This window comes from Aegilops tauschii, chromosome 5 (assembly GCF_002575655.3).
Source record: "Aegilops tauschii subsp. strangulata cultivar AL8/78 chromosome 5, Aet v6.0, whole genome shotgun sequence".
NCBI classification, from domain to species: domain Eukaryota; kingdom Viridiplantae; phylum Streptophyta; class Magnoliopsida; order Poales; family Poaceae; genus Aegilops; species Aegilops tauschii.
The window spans coordinates 377,678,483-377,696,994 of NC_053039.3; positions in this window are offsets into that span (position 1 = coordinate 377,678,483).

Sequence of the window (18,512 nt, forward strand, 5' to 3'; positions counted from 1 at the left end):
GATTAACATCACATGCAATCAATATAAGTGATTTGATATGGCCATCATCATCTTGTGCTTGTGATCTCCATCTCCGAAGCACCGTCATGATCACCATCGTCACCGGCGCGACACCTTGATCTCCATCGTAGTATCGTTGTCGTCTCGCCAACTTATTGCTTTTACGACTATCGCTACCGCTTAGTGATAAAGTAAAACAATTACATGGCGATTGCATTGCATACAATAAAGCGACAACCATATGGCTCCTGCCAGTTGCCGATAACTCGGTTACAAAACATGATCATCTCATACAATAAAATATAGCATCATGTCTTGACCATATCACATCACAACATGCCCTGCAAAAACAAGTTAGACGTCCTCTACTTTGTTGTTGCAAGTTTTACGTGGCTGCTATGGGCTTAGCAAGAACCGTTCTTACCTACGCATCAAAACCACAACGATAGTTTGTCAAGTTGGTGTTGTTTTAACCTTCGCAAGGACCGGGCGTAGCCACACTCGGTTCAACTAAAGTGAGAGAGACAGACACCCGCCGGTCACCTTTAAGCAACGAGTGCTCGCAACGGTGAAACCAGTCTCGCGTAAGCGTACGCGTAATGTCGGTCCGGGCCGCTTCATCTCACAATACCGCCGAACCAAAGTATGACATGTTGGTAAGCAGTATGACTTATATCGCCCACAACTCACTTGTGTTCTACTCGTGCATAGCATCAATGCATAAAACCAGGCTCGGATGCCACTGTTGGGGAACGTAGTAATTTCAAAAAAAATCCTACGCACACGCAAGATCATGGTGATGCATAGCAACGAGAGGGGAGAGTGTTGTCTACGTACCCTCGTAGACCGAAAGCGGAAGCGTTAACACAACGCGGTTGATGTAGTCGTACGTCTTCACGATCCGACCGATCAAGTACCGAACGCACGGCACCTCCGAGTTCAGCACACGTTCAGCTCGATGACGTCCCTCGAACTCCGATCCAGCCGAGTGTTGAGGGAGAGTTTCGTCAACACGACGGCGTGGTGACGATGATGATGTTCTACCGACGCAGGGCTTCGCCTAAGCTCCGCTACGATATTATCGAGGTGTAATATGGTGGAGGGGGGCACCGCACACGGCTAAAATATCGTATATCAATTGTGTGTCTAGAGGTGCCCCCTGCCCCCGTATATAAAGGAGCAAGGGGGAGGCCGCCGGCCTAGGAGGTGTGGCGCACCAGGAGGAGTCCTACTCCTACCGGGAGTAGGACTCCCCCCTTTCCTTGTTGGACTAGGAGTGGAAGAAGGGAAGAGGTGGAGGGGAGGAAGGAAGGGGGGCGCCGCCCCCCCTCTCCTTGTCCTATTCGGACTAGGGGGGAAGGGGGGCGCGGCCCTGCCCTAGCCTCCTCTCCTCTATTCCACCTAGGCCCACTAAGGCCCATTAAGTTACCGGGGGGTTCCGGTAACCTCCCGGTACTCCGGAAAAATCCCGATTTCACCCGGAACACTTCCGATGTCCAAACATAGGCTTCCAATATATCAATCTTTATGTCTCGACCATTTCGAGACTCCTCGTCATGTCTGTGATCACATCCAGGACTCCGAACAACCTTCGGTACATCAAAACATATAAACTCAAAATATAACTGTCATCGTAACTTTAAGCGTGCGGACCCAACGGGTTCGAGAACTATGTAGACATGACCAAGACACCTCTCCGGTCAATAACCAATAGCGGAACCTGGATGCTCATATGGGTTCCCACATATTCTACGAAGATCTTTATCGGTCAGACCGCATAACAACATACGTTGTTCCTTTTGTCATGGGTATGTTACTTGCCCGAGAGTCGATCGTCGGTATCTCGATACCTAGTTCAATCTCGTTACGGGCAAGTCTCTTTACTCGTTCCGTAATACATCATTCCGCAACTAACTCATTAGTCACAATGCTTGCAAGGCTTATAGTGATGTGCATTACCGAGTGGGCCCAGAGATACCTCTCCGACAATCGGAGTGACAAATCCTAATCTCGAAATACGCCAACCCAACAAGTACCTTTGGAGACACCTGTAGAGCACCTTTATAATCACCCAGTTACGTTGTGACGTTTGGTAGCACACAAAGTGTTCCCCCGGTAAACGGGAGTTGCATAATCTCATAGTCATAGGAACATGTATAAGTCATGAAGAAAGCAATAGCAACATACTAAACGATCGAGTGCTAAGCTAACGGAATGGGTCAAGTCAATCACGTCATTCTCCTAATGATGTGATCCCGTTAATCAAATGACAACTCATGTCTATGGCTAGGAAACATAACCATCTTTGATTAACGAGCTAGTCAAGTAGAGGCATACTAGTGACACTCTGTTTGTCTATGTATTCACACATGTATTATGTTTCCGGTTAATACAATTCTAGCATGAATAATAAACATTTATCATGATATAAGGAAATAAATAATACTTTATTATTGCCTCTAGGGCATATTTCCTTCATTAGGCAACGACTCCTACTACCTGATCGACGCACAGAAGCCGAAGGCACGCAAGAGAGATGATTCCGGCAAGGAGTCGGAACGACCATGGAACGCCAATCTCCTCCGAAGATTTCACAGCTAAATGCAGTATGTACCACGCTACCTTTTGTATTAAGTACAAGATAATGGGCCCCCCGAGGAGCACTCGGGGACTACCTTCTTTTATCTACGTATGATGAGTGTCATACCTATGAATGTATTACCACATTTGTTTTCTTGTCCGGCACCGGGTTCGATCAGTCGGCCCGGGGACTTGCCGCCTTGAGTTATATTAAAGTTCTACCTACAGTCAGACAAGTAGTGTGCCGGCACCCAAGCCCTCTCTTGTTGAAAGTCGCAGCTCGAAGAATCGACTGTCCAACTGGCAAGAGTCAAAGGCAGGAAAGGATGCCCACACGAAAAACGGCTAAGGACTAACGAACTTATATAACACAAGCCGGCCTCCCACCCCGCCAACCGGCTGTCAGAACAGCCGGCTGGCCGGCTTCCGATCCACCTTGCTACAATCTAAGAAAGCTAGAGTACTTGCCCTCCCAAACGGCCAAGCCCTTCCCCAGCCACAGACTGCAGAGCAGCTGTCCGGCTGGGAAGGCGGCGACCAAGGGAGGGCGGCAAAGGAAACAGCCAAAAGGATGAAAAGCAAATACAATCGGAAGCCAAGCACATGCATGATTATATTTACACAAAAGGCCTTCGAAAGGTCGGCGTTCAACATAGTTTGAATACACCCCCAGTGGGTGGAACTGCGCAAACCTAACAAATATTGTTCAAAGAGTAATAAACAGGAAAGCAAAGGTGGCGGATCAGGCCAAAGGTGCAACAGGCGAGCCAGGAAGGTCAGTGGAGACGGCAGTGCTGGCTGGAGGAGTGGCCGGCTGGCGAGTCTCGGCTTGATTCGCCGGCTGCAGGCGGCGCGCTCGCGCACGCCTCGTTGCTGGAGGCATGATCAAGCTGAGGCTGGCCGGTTGCTCCACCGTCTGGCATGGCGTCTTCACCTTCCTCTCCCTCCTCCTCTTCGCCCTCGTCACTGGAGTCGATCTCCTCTGCCGAGTCCTCACCATCCGCTAGGTTCAGCCCAAACCACTCCTCCGGCTGAGCAACGCCGTCATCATTCACCTCAGGGGCAAAGGCACTAGTGTCGGTGTAGTCGGCGATCGCCGAGGCGCGCTGGATGATAGCCGGCCGCACCGCCTCCAGCTCCTCGGCCTCCTGCCGCTAGGTGGTCAGCTGGGCCAAATCCAGCCCAGGATACCAAGCTCGAACGAACTCCAGTGCCCGCCTGGCGCCTGACCAAGCTGTAGAAGCCTTCCAGGCCTCGAAGCGGCCAGCCACTACCTCCAGCCATTCGGCAGTCCGACTGGGGGTACGGGGAACCACCTCGCCGGGCCAAAGGGCGACCAGCACTTGCGCCCCAACGCGCTGAAGACGGCAGAGCATGTGGTGAGCCGGCTGGAGGCGGGCTTGGATCGCCAGAAGCTGCTCCTCAAGCGACCGGCGAGCACCCGGCGCGATCTCAGCCCCAGCCTACCTTTGCGCGTCGCGGCGGGCCTCGATGACTTGGTTGGCGGCAACGGAGTAACCAGGGAAGTACTCTGCGCAAGTAAGAAAGAAAGTCAGAAAATGGACCAAATGGCAGGCGGCAAGCAAAGGGACGAAGAAGAAGGCCTACCGTCGACCAAATCTTCGATCTGGCCGTAGCCGTCGCTCAGCGCTTGCCTTGCCTCAGCCTAGCTCGCCGCCTCGGTCTCGTATTCGGCTTGGAGGGCGGCCTCGCTGTCCTGCGCCGCCTTCAGGGCCGCCTTATGGCTCTCCTCCTGGTCAGCCAGCTTCTTGACCAAGCGGTCACGCTCCTTAGCCAAGGCGTTGCACTCGGCTTCCTTGGTGCGAAGGGCGGTCTGGGCCCCACCCAACTGTTCCCTCAGGTCGGCTTTGGCCTCTGCAGATATGGAAAAAAAGCAATAAGAAAGAAGTCGCCAGGAAAGATCTGGCCCGACTGCTCAGCAGTCGGCCTAAATCTCGGGGACTACACCCAGTGGGTGCGCTGACGCGCCCCCACGTGAGATAAAAGATGAAGCCCTTACTCCGGCTCTCGGTCAGATCAATGGTCTTCTGGTTCAGCTCCCGGGCCTGTGAGTTGAAGGTAGTCGCGCGGAGGTTGTGATAGTCCTGCAAATAGGACAGAGGAGCGAATAAGAACAAGATAGCAATCGAAGTCTACTAAGAAGTTCCAAGCCGCCTGCTCAGCAGCCGACTCGGAACTCGGGGACTACACCCAGTGGGTGCGCTGACGCGCCCCCATGGAAGAAATCAAGAACAAGATACCAATCGAAGTCTACTAAGAAGTTCCAAGCCGCCTGCTCAGCAGCCGACTCGGAACTCGGGGACTACACCCAGTGGGTGCGCTGACGCGCCCCCATGGACGAAATCAAGAACAAGAAACAAAAAAAGGGGAAGACTCACCCGAATGGTCGTCCGCGTCGCGAGGAACTCTTGAGTACACTGCTTCAGCACGGTGGCTTGGGATTGAAGCTGGTTCCGGACTTCTTGCGCCGCCACGTTCAGCACGGCCGTCCCACCACCCGGCGTCCACTCCGGCGAGCTGGCGCTGGCCGTCTCCAGATCCTGGGCTGACGAGCTAGAGCCCGCGGCCTTCTGCGGGTCCGGCGCCGAAGTCGCTTTCCCTACGCGCTGGCGCGATGGCGACCGGACCACAAGGTCTTCCCTCGCAGCCGGCTCGCCTCCAGCCGGTTGCACGGGCGGTGCGCTAGGCCGACTGCCTTGGTCCGCCCCAGTCGTCGATGGCGGTGCCGCCTCCCTCTCCAGGACGGCGACGTCGCCCTCCTCCCTCTCCGCCACCAGCTGGTTGCCACCGGCTTCCTCCAGCGGGGGCACCGGGATCTCGGGCGCCACAGCACGAAGGGGGACGACAAGCTGCGGATGCCGGTTACGTAGGGCCTTCGCCGCCCTCTCTGCGGCTGCAGCCTCCGCCTGAGCCTCGGCCGCTGCGTCGGCTTGTGCCTCCGCCGACCTCTCCGTCGTCTCCTGCGCTGCCGTGGCAGCGGCCGCCTTCAGCTCCTCCGCCTCCCGCTCCTCCCGTGCCTCCCGCGCATTCCGCTCCATCGCCGCTTGAAGCTCGGCACGGGGGTCCACGTGGCGGGCGCTTGCAGATCCTCCCGTCGCTCCAACCACGGAGGCGGCAGCGGTCCGCTCAAGAGAAAGCGGAGCCCTGTTTTTTTAAGTCAAGACAAGGACTCAGAAGAATACCAACAAAAAAGAAGAAGGAATACGTGAGAGAATTGACACTTACGCCGAAAACATTTGTGGCTGCTTCACCACCTTGCGGAAGCGGGCAGCCTTCGCGGCTGCCTCGTCCCGCTTGGTCGCCGCCGCCGCACTCTTGGGCTTCTTCGGCCGACTGCCGAATAGGCTCGGCGCGGCCCGGCGCTTCTGCGCGCCGCCTCGCACAGCCGGCGCGGCAGATGAACCCGCGCCATGATGATCGGACGCCGGCTGGCGACGCGGGACGACTTCCGCCTAGTCATCATCCGGCCAGTCGTCGAAGCTGGCTCCAAGCCCGGAGCCGCCTGCCTCGCCGCCTGCCCCCACGGTGTCGTCGTCCAGAGCGGCCGCCCCCAAGTCGGGGTTGTTCAAGTCGTGCGTCGTCCGGTCGGGGGGATATTGGCGCTCCACCCCCGCTGCCCCGACTGCCGGTCGAAGGAGGGGGCTCTGTCAAGACAAACCGACTGGTCAGAGTCGGCCAAGAGAAACTTGGTAACAAAAGTAAAGAAGAGAAGAAAAAGAAAGCTTACCATAGGCGGGGGATTGGCACGGGAGTACGGCTCCTTGCCAAACCTCCACTCGTCGGAGAGCTTGCAGTTTGCAAGGTAGTTCACCATGTGAGCTACCTCTGCATGAGGCATCTCCTTGGTACACAGCCGACTCTGATCGAGTTGGCCGCTCATTTGACAAATCATATGAGGGCGGCCTTGGAGCGGGACCACCCGGCGCCATGAAGGCGGCCAGCAGGTCGGGCCCGGTCAGGCCCTCCGACTGGACCACTACCCGGAGTCGCGCGATGGCGGCAGCTCCAGCAGGCGACAGCGTTTTTGCCCGATAGGACCATTGGGGCCGCCTCCCAGCCGGCGGGCCGGCTACATAAGCCAGAAAGTTGACGAAGCCGCCTTGCGGAGCGACGTTCTTCACATATAAGTAGGATCGCTGCCAGAGCTTCACTGACTGGATCAGCGTGATGGGAGGAAAAGGATTGTCGGCTACCGGCCTCCGCATCGCGATGAAGGCGCCACTCTGAGCCGGCACGCCCCTCATGGCAGTTCCGAGCTTGGACTGAAAGAATTCCCCCCAGAGCTCGAGGGTGGGAAGGACGCCGAGGAAGCCCTCGCACAAAGTGACGAAGGCAGACAACAGCACCACCGTGTCTGGAGTAAGGTGGTGCGGCTGGAGCTAGTAGAATTCGAGGAAGGAACGGAAGAAGCCGCTCGCAGGCAGGCCGAGGCCGCGCAGGCAGTGCGAGCGGAAGATTACCCGCTCGCCCTCCTTCGGCGCCGGCGAGATCTCCCTCTCCGGCGCGAGACGGACACGCACCTGATCCTTGCCGGGCAACCGCCGCGTCTTGCAGAGGAAGTCGATGTGGTCCTCGTGGACGTTGGAGCCGTCCCAATCTCCGCCGCGCGACATGAGGGCAAGAAGCCGATGAAAAAGGCGCGGCGACGGCAAAAGCACGACCCCGCGGCGGTGAAGCTGCGGGGTAGTGCGATGACTGGAGGGACGGCGCGGCAGCGAGGGGCTACAACGATGGAGAGGGAGAAGAAGAAGAAGAAGAAGATGGCGGAGCGAGGGCGAGTGTGCGAGCGTCTGCCGCTCCTCCTCCTCCCCCGATTTATAACCTCGTGCGGCGAAGCCGAGGAGGCAAGGCGTAAGGGGGGCGTGGGATTAACTGCGCCCACTCCCCCATGTCCCGCGATTATTGAGCCCTAACGGCATGCAGGAACTGCCGTTGGAAGGCGAATGGCCCGTTTTGGGCCACGGAAGATTCACACCTAGGTCGAGGCGTGGAAGTGGCGGGCCCCGGCCTGCGGCGGCGCCCCGTCGCGCGCGTGGGCTGGCAGGCTCTCCCAGCCGGAGGGCGCCACGTGGCGCGCGGGCGGCAAGCGGCCGGCCCGCAACCTGGCGTGCGCGCCAGCTGGTTCCCGCCTTCAGACTTCAAAGCCTCCCCAAGACGGCGCGCCTGATCAAAGTCGGCTCCTAGATACTGGCTCCTCAAGATAGGAAGCTGATTAAGCTTCTCGTCCTCCTTTCAGCCGCGAAGCCAAACCAGCTTCGGGGACTACTGTCGGAGTAAATGACCACAGGTAACCTAACCGAGTCCCCCTGGCTCTTCAAAATTTATCGGGCCGATCGAGCCTTCAATCACCCAAAGCACAGGGCCGCCTCCCCCTGCCGGCTATCTCACAGGCCGACTACTGGAAGGCGGCCCAGCCCTAAAACCCTCCCGAAGAGAGCCGCAAGAAGGCCGACTCCAAGAAGCCGGCCACAAGAAGACCGACTCCACGATGCCGGCCACAAGAGGGCCGGCTCCCGGCAAGCGGCCGAGATTGCACACTCAAGGACTGCACCCACATAATGGTGACGAGACGGGGCGTGGATACAGTAAAGCTTGCCACCCCCGAATCCCAGAGCACACATGGCCATAGTGCGCCGTACGGGTCGGCCATCCCCCGTCCGGCGCGGCACTGTTGCCATGTTGACCATGATGCCACCCATGACAGGCTGTCAGTACGGCCCGCTGGCGATGGGCCCCTTCAGCCAGAGAGACGCTCGAAGGCGGCCAAGCCCCCGAGTCAGCCTGGGGTGTAGCCGGCTCCCAATAGCCGGCTACCTCACTCCCTCGAAGTATGTGCATCATTAAGGAGACAAGACGAGGTAAGACTACAGTGAGAGCCCGCCAGACCGTGGCACTGTAGCCATGCTTACCTCGGCAAAGCCCTCGTCATCAGGGCGAGGCTACAGCAACCAGCCGCCGGCAAGACCCCCAGGCGGTGGGGCCGGCCTGTCGACCAAGAGGCCGGCAGCCAGCGGGACCCACCAGTCGGCGGGCCCCAGCGGCCGGTGGAGAAGCCGGCGGATCCAGACACTGACGGCCTGGACCCGCATCCAGCCAGATTACCATTGTACCCCTGGGGGGTAGGCCTATATAAACCCCCCCAGGGCACCCATGCAAAGGGTTGATCTCTTAGAGTTTTAGACACCACATAGAGAGAAGAGGAGAGCTAGCCTTGCCCTTCTTCTTCCTCTAGCCGAAGAGCTCAAGGAATCACTTGTAGCCACTTGTGTTGATCTAGTGATCATGCGGAGACCCCACAGAGCAGGACTAGGGGTGTTATCTCCACGGAGAGCCCCGCACCTGGGTAAGATTCGCCGGCGTGCATGTCTTCGCCTTATCCCGTTTCCAAGCACCGGCGATGTCTTACTGGCTCCCACAATGATAAGCCACCCGTTGGCATATGTCGCACCTACCACCCGACAGCATGCGTGGTTGCATGTGTGCGTGTGAGTGTTGCGTGCGTGCATGGCTGCATGTGTTCGTGTGAGTGTTGTGTGCATGCATGCGTGTGTGTATAATCACCACACCAGCTCCTGTGTGTTAAAACAGACGGCTCAGCATACCAATACAAGGCCACCTTGTCCGTTGTGCCCGCGGTCATGACTTTGAACCACCGTCCAATATTTTTTTGTCGTTTGTTTTCATTCTTACTAGCAAGATGCCCGTGCGTTGCACGTAACATCAAGATGCATTTGTATGACTAGTTTGTCTTGTGAGAGAAAAGGATGAACGAGGGAAGGCCTTATTTGCAAATGTGGAGAGGTGTGTGGGTACCTTTTTGCAAAATTGCCATAGTTTCCTTCCTATCCGTCAGATATAAATCGGACGGCCTATATTGCAGGATGGCAGGCACACCATCATCACCAACTCTGTTTTTTATAAGAGTGTAGTTATTATAAGAGTGTAGATGTAGATGTAGAGTAGATACAAGCCGACAGGTGGGCCCAATGGTAGTGAGATAATGTGATGCAACACTAGAGGTGCCACGTGGAGTGTTTAACTGGTCAACTAGTCGTGTCTTGAGCAAATACAGAGCTGTAGGGTGAGCCCATGACTGTATAATAATCACTAAACGTAAATGGTGACCGTAATGAGTGGATTCTGAAGTCCAATGTACGTATCGTGCTTTCGCTTCAAATACAATGATCGTCACTGTATATATCACGAGAGAAAGATGAAACATGCGTGAATGTGCTGGGGGCTCACTTTTAGAGGACCTGGAGATAGTTTGTGTGCATACGTGAAAGGGGCGTAGAGGGGGTGTATGCGCTGGAGAGAGAGATGCTCTTCGTTTCTCTTCATTATGACTAACTTTATATATAGTATAAAAATATAAAAATTCACAGTGCGGAATAAATATCATTGTGGGCACCATGCAATGCAAATAAATGTTCATACTCCTCCATATAACTTTGTAATGTTGTATATATTTAGAAATTCTAAAAAAATTGGCCACACTTTATTCAAAAGGAATGTTGTATGCGAAATAAACGTGAAGAGAGGGCTTTTTAGATCAATGGGGAACCTGATGTAACATGTGTGAATGTGTAGTTGATGTATTTGGCAGGGCCTAGAGAGGTATGTGTGTGTATTATGTATTCGAGAGAGGCATGGATAGAGGGGTCGGCGGGGGGAGGGGCGTGGGAGAGATAGCACGAGAAATGAGAGAGGTCTAGAGAGAGAGAGACGAATATGATGTCATGGCGAGAGATTCCCTTGAGTGTATATATGCAAGGGGGAGGAGATAGAGGCACGAGGAGAATTTTTTGTGTGTGGTGTCTGTGTTGGTATGTGTGGGTGTGAGAAGATAATGAGACCTGGGGGCAGAGGGTGTGTCACCGTGTGAGGTCCGGTGGGTTGAGGTGAGGCCCTTGCATGGTTCAGTTCTGTCCTGCGCCACATTGGTCGGCCCGTGACGCATTTAGGGAGACCCATGGATGACTAGTCGTACAAGACAAAGATAGCAGAATTGTGAAGGACTCTGTGTCCGCTGACAAAGCCGGCTAGGATTTGTAACCCTAGGTTCTCGGACTAAGGTAACCCCTTATCTCTGATATTACTATTCATCCAACCTAACTTTAAGGGGCATCCTACAGAATGCTCTGCTAGAATCATACTCGTCGATTAGGAAGAGAGGTGTGAGACAATGCGTGAGAGACAGGCCTAAAGATAATGTGCATACAGGAGACACGTAGGCATGTCTATGTATATAGAAAGGGTCGATGGGGATTGTGCATGTGTATGCTTGTGAGAGGAAGAGTGCTTATGATAAAGGTTAGTGAAAACAGTCGTAAATGGTTACGAGAGGGAGGGAGGGTTATATCGAGAGCATGTCTGCGAGAAAGACACCTCGGGAGAGAGTGTGTGAGCATGTGTGAGAGACCACCGATGGAGAGTGAAACTACACGTAAAAGACTGATGTACACATTGATTAAAGATATAAATTGTATCCAAATATTAGGATGGGATCATGATATTTGCAATTCGCGTAAGGAACGGTCATTGATCCATCAGACATCTAGATTCTATCGAATTTGAGCATGTCTATGTTCTTATTCGACATAATTGATCCACATAGTTAGTATTTTGAACTCCAGACAATGCATCACTTTAGCAATCGAATATAAACGTGATTATAGTTCATGTTGTGTGTGTAAAGCACATTATACATATGAAAGTTACACAATGAACATTATAAATAGCTAGCTATGAACTAGCATACATTTGAATTCAACTTAAGGTGGTTTAAAAAAATCGAATTCAACATGAAGTCCATTCAATTATTTGAATTCGATATCATGGCATTTGTAAATCATACCTAAATCATGGGGGCACCAATCTTTGCTCTGATTTTGTACATAATAGCATATATAGTCATGTACAAAATAGATTCAAATTTTGCTCCTCCATTCCAAAATAATCGTAGTTATAGGATTTTCAAGTGTCAAAATTTCAAAAAGAAGCGGATAATTTAATGATGTTTTCAAACATACAAGGTCAAATTTAACGTTGTCTATTTAGGTCAATCCTCAAAGTTCAAGAGTACTCTAAACGTGAATGCTTCTGTTTCAAAATTTCGAACGAAGCGCCAAAAGAGCCTCTACTCGCCCGAAACTGCGTGAGACCAATGTTCGGTAGTAGAAGGAAATTACTTTTCTAACTCCGACCCGTGAAACCTACCGGCCCGACGTCCAAAGGTCTAAACCGGGGTAGATTTGTAGCTTCATCTAGACGCCACGCAACCGCCTCCGAAAAACATTCATACACAATGGCCGCCTAAGCACACATGCGCGCGGCCAAATCGCTCCTGCCCACTATTTGGGACACCTGGGATTACCATCCTATCCCCGACCCGCAGTAGGTCCGAAATTTAAGAGTGGGGCAAAGTTTGTACTTTCCCCAAATTTCAAACAAGTGTGTCCCATCTGTTCAAAAAAGCCAAAAACAAGCGCGTCCCAGACCGAAACATGGTTCTCCCTTAGCTCCCCCCCCTTCCGATTCCCCATTCGTACTCCGTGGGCGCCAAAACTACCTCTTCACCAGCCGCGAAACCCTGGCGTCCTCCGTCCGCCACCCCATCCCACCCATCAACCGCCGTCCTCCTCCATCACGCGGGAGCTGATACCCCGACGTCGTCGTCCACCGCAACCTCAACCGCAACGCCCTCCAAGGATAGTAGTTGAAGCCGAGGCCGAGTCATCCGTACCCGAGCCAGTTCAACCACGCCGTCCTGCGCCTCACGCTGCCGCTCCAACTTCGCCACTGTCCACCGCACCGGAGCTATTCCTGCTACGCCGTCCTTCGCCGCCTCGGATCTGCTTCCCCTCCACCGACATACGGCCACGGCAACACAGTCAACAATTTGGCCATGGGTTCGTCTAAGCTTGCACCCTCCTCCAAAACATCAGTTTCCCCGGCAAAAAGAAGAAGATCGGCGTGACATATAGAGGCGACCACACTGGCAACCGGAAATGGTACACCTCTTCCCTTATTCATGCAAATCTGATGTGTCTGCTTGCACGGTATTCATCCCACAGAAGACACTAGTTGACCGCTTCTTCTTCATACTAGATGTTCCTAGTAACTCGCGATGCACAAGGTTTCTCCTCATATACTATTTCACCTTAGCTAGAGGTCTGTCGCCCCCTGGATTTCAATTCCTGGTCAGTTGATTCCCAATTAACGGAAGCATTACCCAACGTAACATGCACTAGTCCGCCTATTACGCCGGGGAAGCAGCGCCTCGGTGTTTATCTTAGGGGCGTGTGGGGCCTAGAGCTGCTGGCACCCAATCTGGAGGTTGGCCGGGATTAAAGGGATGGCCTGGGGGCGCTGCGAAGCACGGCGGTGGTGTGAGGTCGAGGGGAGGGCAGGGCGGCGGAGGTAGGGGTCTGGGCCGGTGGTCGCTGGCGGTTCGAGAAAGATCGTCAACAGTGACTGGCGGGAGGTAGACGAAGGCCATCTGCCCGTTCCTTATAGATCGGACGGTTCATAAAAAAAATCGACTGGCCTATTTATTTTCAGTCGACTGTTATCTTGAAAGGACCGCATGTGGTGGTGTGCTGGAGGAGTACCAGCATTTCATGTGCTCATATATTACAAAATCATACGGAGTAGAATCTAATTTTGTTTGCCATGCAATGTTGTAGAGCTATCATATGTCTCCTATCATTTATTTTTCAGCCACCTGCTATTTGCTACTTTTACAGTGCACTAGTTCTGCACACACTTCACCCATACTCTCACTATTGTGTTTTTATGCAAGGGTATTTCACAATCTACCTTGACAGAAGCAGAGAAAAAAAGAGAGAAGTCGCTCCTGCTTGCTTCGCGGGCAGGCAAGACACGTGTTTTCGCTTTAAAGGTTGGATGTTTAACAGATGGAGACGGTAAGCATAGCTCTGGAGTTGATGATCTCGCTTGCCGTGAATTACCATCCCAGGTGCTTGCTTTAACTTCACGGTGTCATATGTGGTTGCATGTTGCATATGGTGTCTAGCTTGTATTCGAAAGGCCGAAGTCGGTCTTTATCAAGATAAGGAAAAATACTTTTTACATGAACCACCATCCCGGGAGCACGAGAAGACAAATAACTAGTCAGGGCACTGGCCGAGCTAGTGACAAGCCAAGCACAGACATGCATCACCTGGAAGCCAACTAAAAAGCCATGATGGTGGCGAAGCAGCCCGCCTCCCACCAGGCTCCCAGGTCCTAGATGATCATGCTCACCACTCCAGCCGGATGTCTAGCTTGTATTGCTTCCAATTTGGTTAAATTGCATCTGCTTAGCTTACACATTATACCTTTCAATATGACATGCCTTCCTGTTTTTGGTACATACTAGTACATCTGTCTATTAACCATGTTCTTACATCAAACTAATGTTCTTGTGTATCCCTCATCAATCACTTAAGATGAGGCGTCAGGCCAGTGGACTACTGTGATAAAAGATCCTCATTTAAAGAATGCAGCGTCAGCCACCCCACATGATTCTCAAGAAACAACAAGGCTAGATGAAGATAGTGAACGTAGCTCTATAGTTGATTACCGCATTTCCCCTACACTAGCATCGCAGGTGCTTGCTCTAACTTGGCAGCGTGATATGTGGTTGCATGTTGCATATGGTGTCTAGATTGTAATTCTTCCAATCTGGTTAAATTGCATGTGCTATTCTGCTTAGTTTATACATTATACATGTTAATGTGACATTCCTTCCTGTTTTTAGTACATAGTACATCTGTCTATTAAGCATGTCCTTACATAAAACTATTGTTTTTTTGTATCCCGCATAAATCAATATGACGAGACACCTTTAGTATATGCAGTGTGATATTAGTTGCATCTTTCATATGATTTATAGCATGTGCTGCTTCTAATTTGTTGAAATGCCATTTATGATGGGACGCTTTTAACTTGGCAGAGTCATATTGGTTGCATCTTTCATGTGGTGTCTAGCTTGCATTGCTTCTTATTTGTTGAAATGTTTTCTTCTTATTTTACACAAACAGTTGTGAATATGCCATGTCGTCCTGCTTTTCGTATTATTCCATCCCAGAATCATGTGTTTGCCTTACATCAAAGTAGTGATTGTCAGTATCATGCACGAATGATTTCTGAAGAGTGAATTTTATTTCTTTTTCTTGTCGGTTTTACTTGAAAAATCAAAATCAATAAAGCGGAAGGAAGTTAGCAAGGCAACGGATGAAGGTGCTCCTTCCAAATGGAGGGCCTCTACAGATTCTACTCCTCCCTCCCCCCAAGATGATTTCCAAGACAACACATGTATAGACACTCAACTTAGCTGTGTTGGTGATGAGCACGTCTCCCCTAGTGCACCATCAAAGGTGCTCCCTCTAACTTGGCACTGTTATATGTGGTTGCATGTTATGTATGATGTCTAGCTTGTATTGCTTCTAATTTTGTTGAATTTCATCTGCTTACTTTACACATTATACTTGTGACTAAGACACGTGTTCCTGTTTCTAGAACATACAATATCTGTCTATCACACCGTGTTCTTACATCAAAGTACTACTGTTGTGTAACCTGCAACAATCACTTATCATAAGACACGTTTGACTTGGGAGTGTGATATAGGTTACATCTCGCATTCTTTTCTAGCTTATACTACTTCTAATTTCTTAAAATGGCACTTATGACGAGACAATTTAACTTGGTAGAGTGATATTCGTTGCATCTTTCATATGGTGTCTAGCTTTCATTGCTTCTAATTTGTTGAAATGCCTTCTCCTTAGTTTACACATCATAAGTTGTGAATATGCAATGTTGTGAATATGCAATGGCACTAATGACGAGAGACCTTTAACTTGGTAGTGTGATGTTGTTTGCATCTTGCGTATGATTTATTTCTTGTACCGCTTCGCATTTGTTTAAACGGCATTTATAATGAGACACTGTTAACTTGGCAGAGCGATATTTGTAGCATCTTTCATATGGTGTCTACCTTCCATTGCATTGCTTCTAATTTAGTGAAATGTCTTCTGCTTAGTTTACACGTCATAGTTCTGGTTATCTCATGTCGTCCTGTTTTTCGTACATATTACATCCTCCTATCATGTGGTTGTCTAACATCAAAGTTCAGTTCGTCTATATCACGCCTCAATTTGTTCTAAAGAACTAAATTGTTATTCATTTTTCTTGTCGGCTTGACTTAACATGGCACAGAGAAAGAGGAAGCAACACAGAACGACAGGGAGAGGGAAGCGGAAGAATCCTGCAGATTCTGCTGGTACTGATGGTGCAATGGAAGGTCAAAGTCCAGCGGAAAATTGTACCGACGGGGTATCCCGTGCTACACGAGCTGCAGAACAAGCCAAACAGAAACAAATAGCTGCCACCAAACAAGCAGAGACAGTCCTAGTTGTTGCAACACCTTCCACAGTACCACCAGCTGCACAATTTACTCGTTGGTCAACTCAGCTAGCAGCACGTTCCAAAGCTCCCTTGCCACCTGACACTACTTCCGAAGCACTCTTGACACAAGATGAGTTGGCAAGATCAGATGAACTTTGTGAGCTTCAACATCAAGAAGGTAGTTGCTAGAGTCAAGTTACAGTTGCATGCTTCTTTTATATGTAGTCTCACAGTTTGATGTACACTAACACTTCCTATGTTTGTTGTTGGACTAGCACCTAGGTGCAAGAGGAAACAAACATCAGGGATAATGCTCGAAAGGTTAACTAAATCTAGAGGAGGAAGAATAGAGATCCGTTTTGAGGCAAGTTTAAAAAGTCCACATGATGCTACAGAGTCAGCCAAGTTATTATCAGAGGCAGCGGTTGCCGTTAGGTGTCATGTACGTATCCTCCCAACATGGATTCAGTACAGGAATGACAAAGACGAAACCCAGTTCAACACCTTCCTCGACCATTTATCTGTAAGTATGGTGATGTATGGAAACTAGTAATATCGTCTTGCTCTGTCCAATACTTTCTAGGTTGCTGATAATGAGACTGCCATAATTTTCAACAGATGAGGTTCAAGTTGGATAGCCAAGATGATGCAACCAGACAAGCTTGCACCCATGTTTTCAAGTCTGCTCTGCGATAGTATAGGTATAACTTGAGGAAAACTCACTTTGAAGGCAAGGCTAACAGTGAACTTGCCCAAACATCTCTAGTGGAAAATATATCGGATGAAGACTGGAGAGGCCTCGTTAAACACTGGTCTGATCCGAAGTATCAGGTACATTATATACTAGTGAGCTGAACATGCTTTGCACGTGGGTTGTGAGATGTCGTTACAACACAATGTTGACAAATAATCTAAGAAAACACAATTTTGACAAACAACTGACACTTACATATTATGTGCATAAAGTACAAGATACAAATTTCTTACTAATGCTAGCTAAATTTGTTGAAAAAGGAAAACCTTTGTTGCATAGTGCTCCAAGACGTGTATATAACACATTATATGTATGAACCTTAAGGATTATTTTGTTGTTATGAATATGCAAAGATAGTGTTGCGATATTTTGGTTGAAATTCTCTGAAAAGATATATGTATTTTGAGAAATTGTTGATCAGAAGTCTTCTGCCTTGAGTAAAAGTTGACACGTAATCTCAAAATGGATACACTTATATTCAAGCGATAAACTCTAAGCAAGATCATGCATGAAAGATTCTAGAATAAATGAGAAGTGTGTAAAGATAGTATATGTGAGAATTGCAAGGTTGTAGTAAGTTTTTAATTATTAGAAACTTCTAGATAGTACAAATGGCAGAATCTGATATAACGGATAGGAAATCGAATGGTCGGCAATGCTCGGATTTGCCGCCTCTTGACCGTCAGATTGAGTTCATCCAATGATCCTGATACGTCTCGGTCGTATCTATAATTTTTGATTGTTCCATGCCAATATTCTACAACTTTCATATACTTTTGGCAACTTTTTATACTATTTTTGGGACTAACATATCGATCCAGTGCCCAGTGCCAGTTCCTGTTTGTTGCATGTTTTTTGTTTCGTAGAAAATCCATATCAAACGGAGTCCAAACGGGATAAAAACTGACAGAGATTTTTTTGGAATATTTGTGATTTTTGGGAAGAAGAATCAACGCGATACGATGCCCGAGGGGGCCACGAGGCAGGGGGGCGCGCCCCAGGGGGTCAGGCGCGCCCTGGACCCTCGTGGACACCCTGTAAGGCAGTTGGAGCCCTTCTTTCGCCGCAAGAAAGCTAATTTCCGAATAGAGATCGTGTCCAAAATTCAGCCCAATCGGAGTTACGGATCTCCGGTTATAAAAGAAACGGTGAACACTACAAAAAAGACACATCCGTGACATTTTGGCCGAACGGAAAAAAATTCTGTCATACATATGACACTTCTATGACGATAATTGTGACAAAACCCGGTATCATCATAGATGTGGTGGGCTCCTACTTCTATGACAAAAAATCATGACAGAAAATGGGCTTTTCGTCCTGGGCGGGCCAGAGACGCAGCTGCATGACATTCTTTGGGCCGTCCATGACGGAAAAAACCGTGGTAGAAGCGAGGGCAAGGAAAATTTCGGGGAGTTCCCGGTTACGGTGGGAGGTCGGGGCCGAGCGATGCACGTTTCTCTCGTACACGTACGCGCGCGTGTGCGAGGCATTGGCTCTAACTGAACCCGAGCGAGGCGTTGGGCTCTAACTGAACCCGAGCGATTGCACTGCAGGGTACGCGTTACTGAACCCGAGCGATCGATCGATGGCTATTAACTGAACCCGATCGAGCGATTCCTTCGCTACTGCTGCTAACTGAAGCCGATCGATGCTGCCTCTGGATGAACAGTGAGCATTGCTGGGGGGTTTGGATGAACAGTTCCTGGTGGGGGTGGATGAACAGGACCCCATGGTGTTGCCT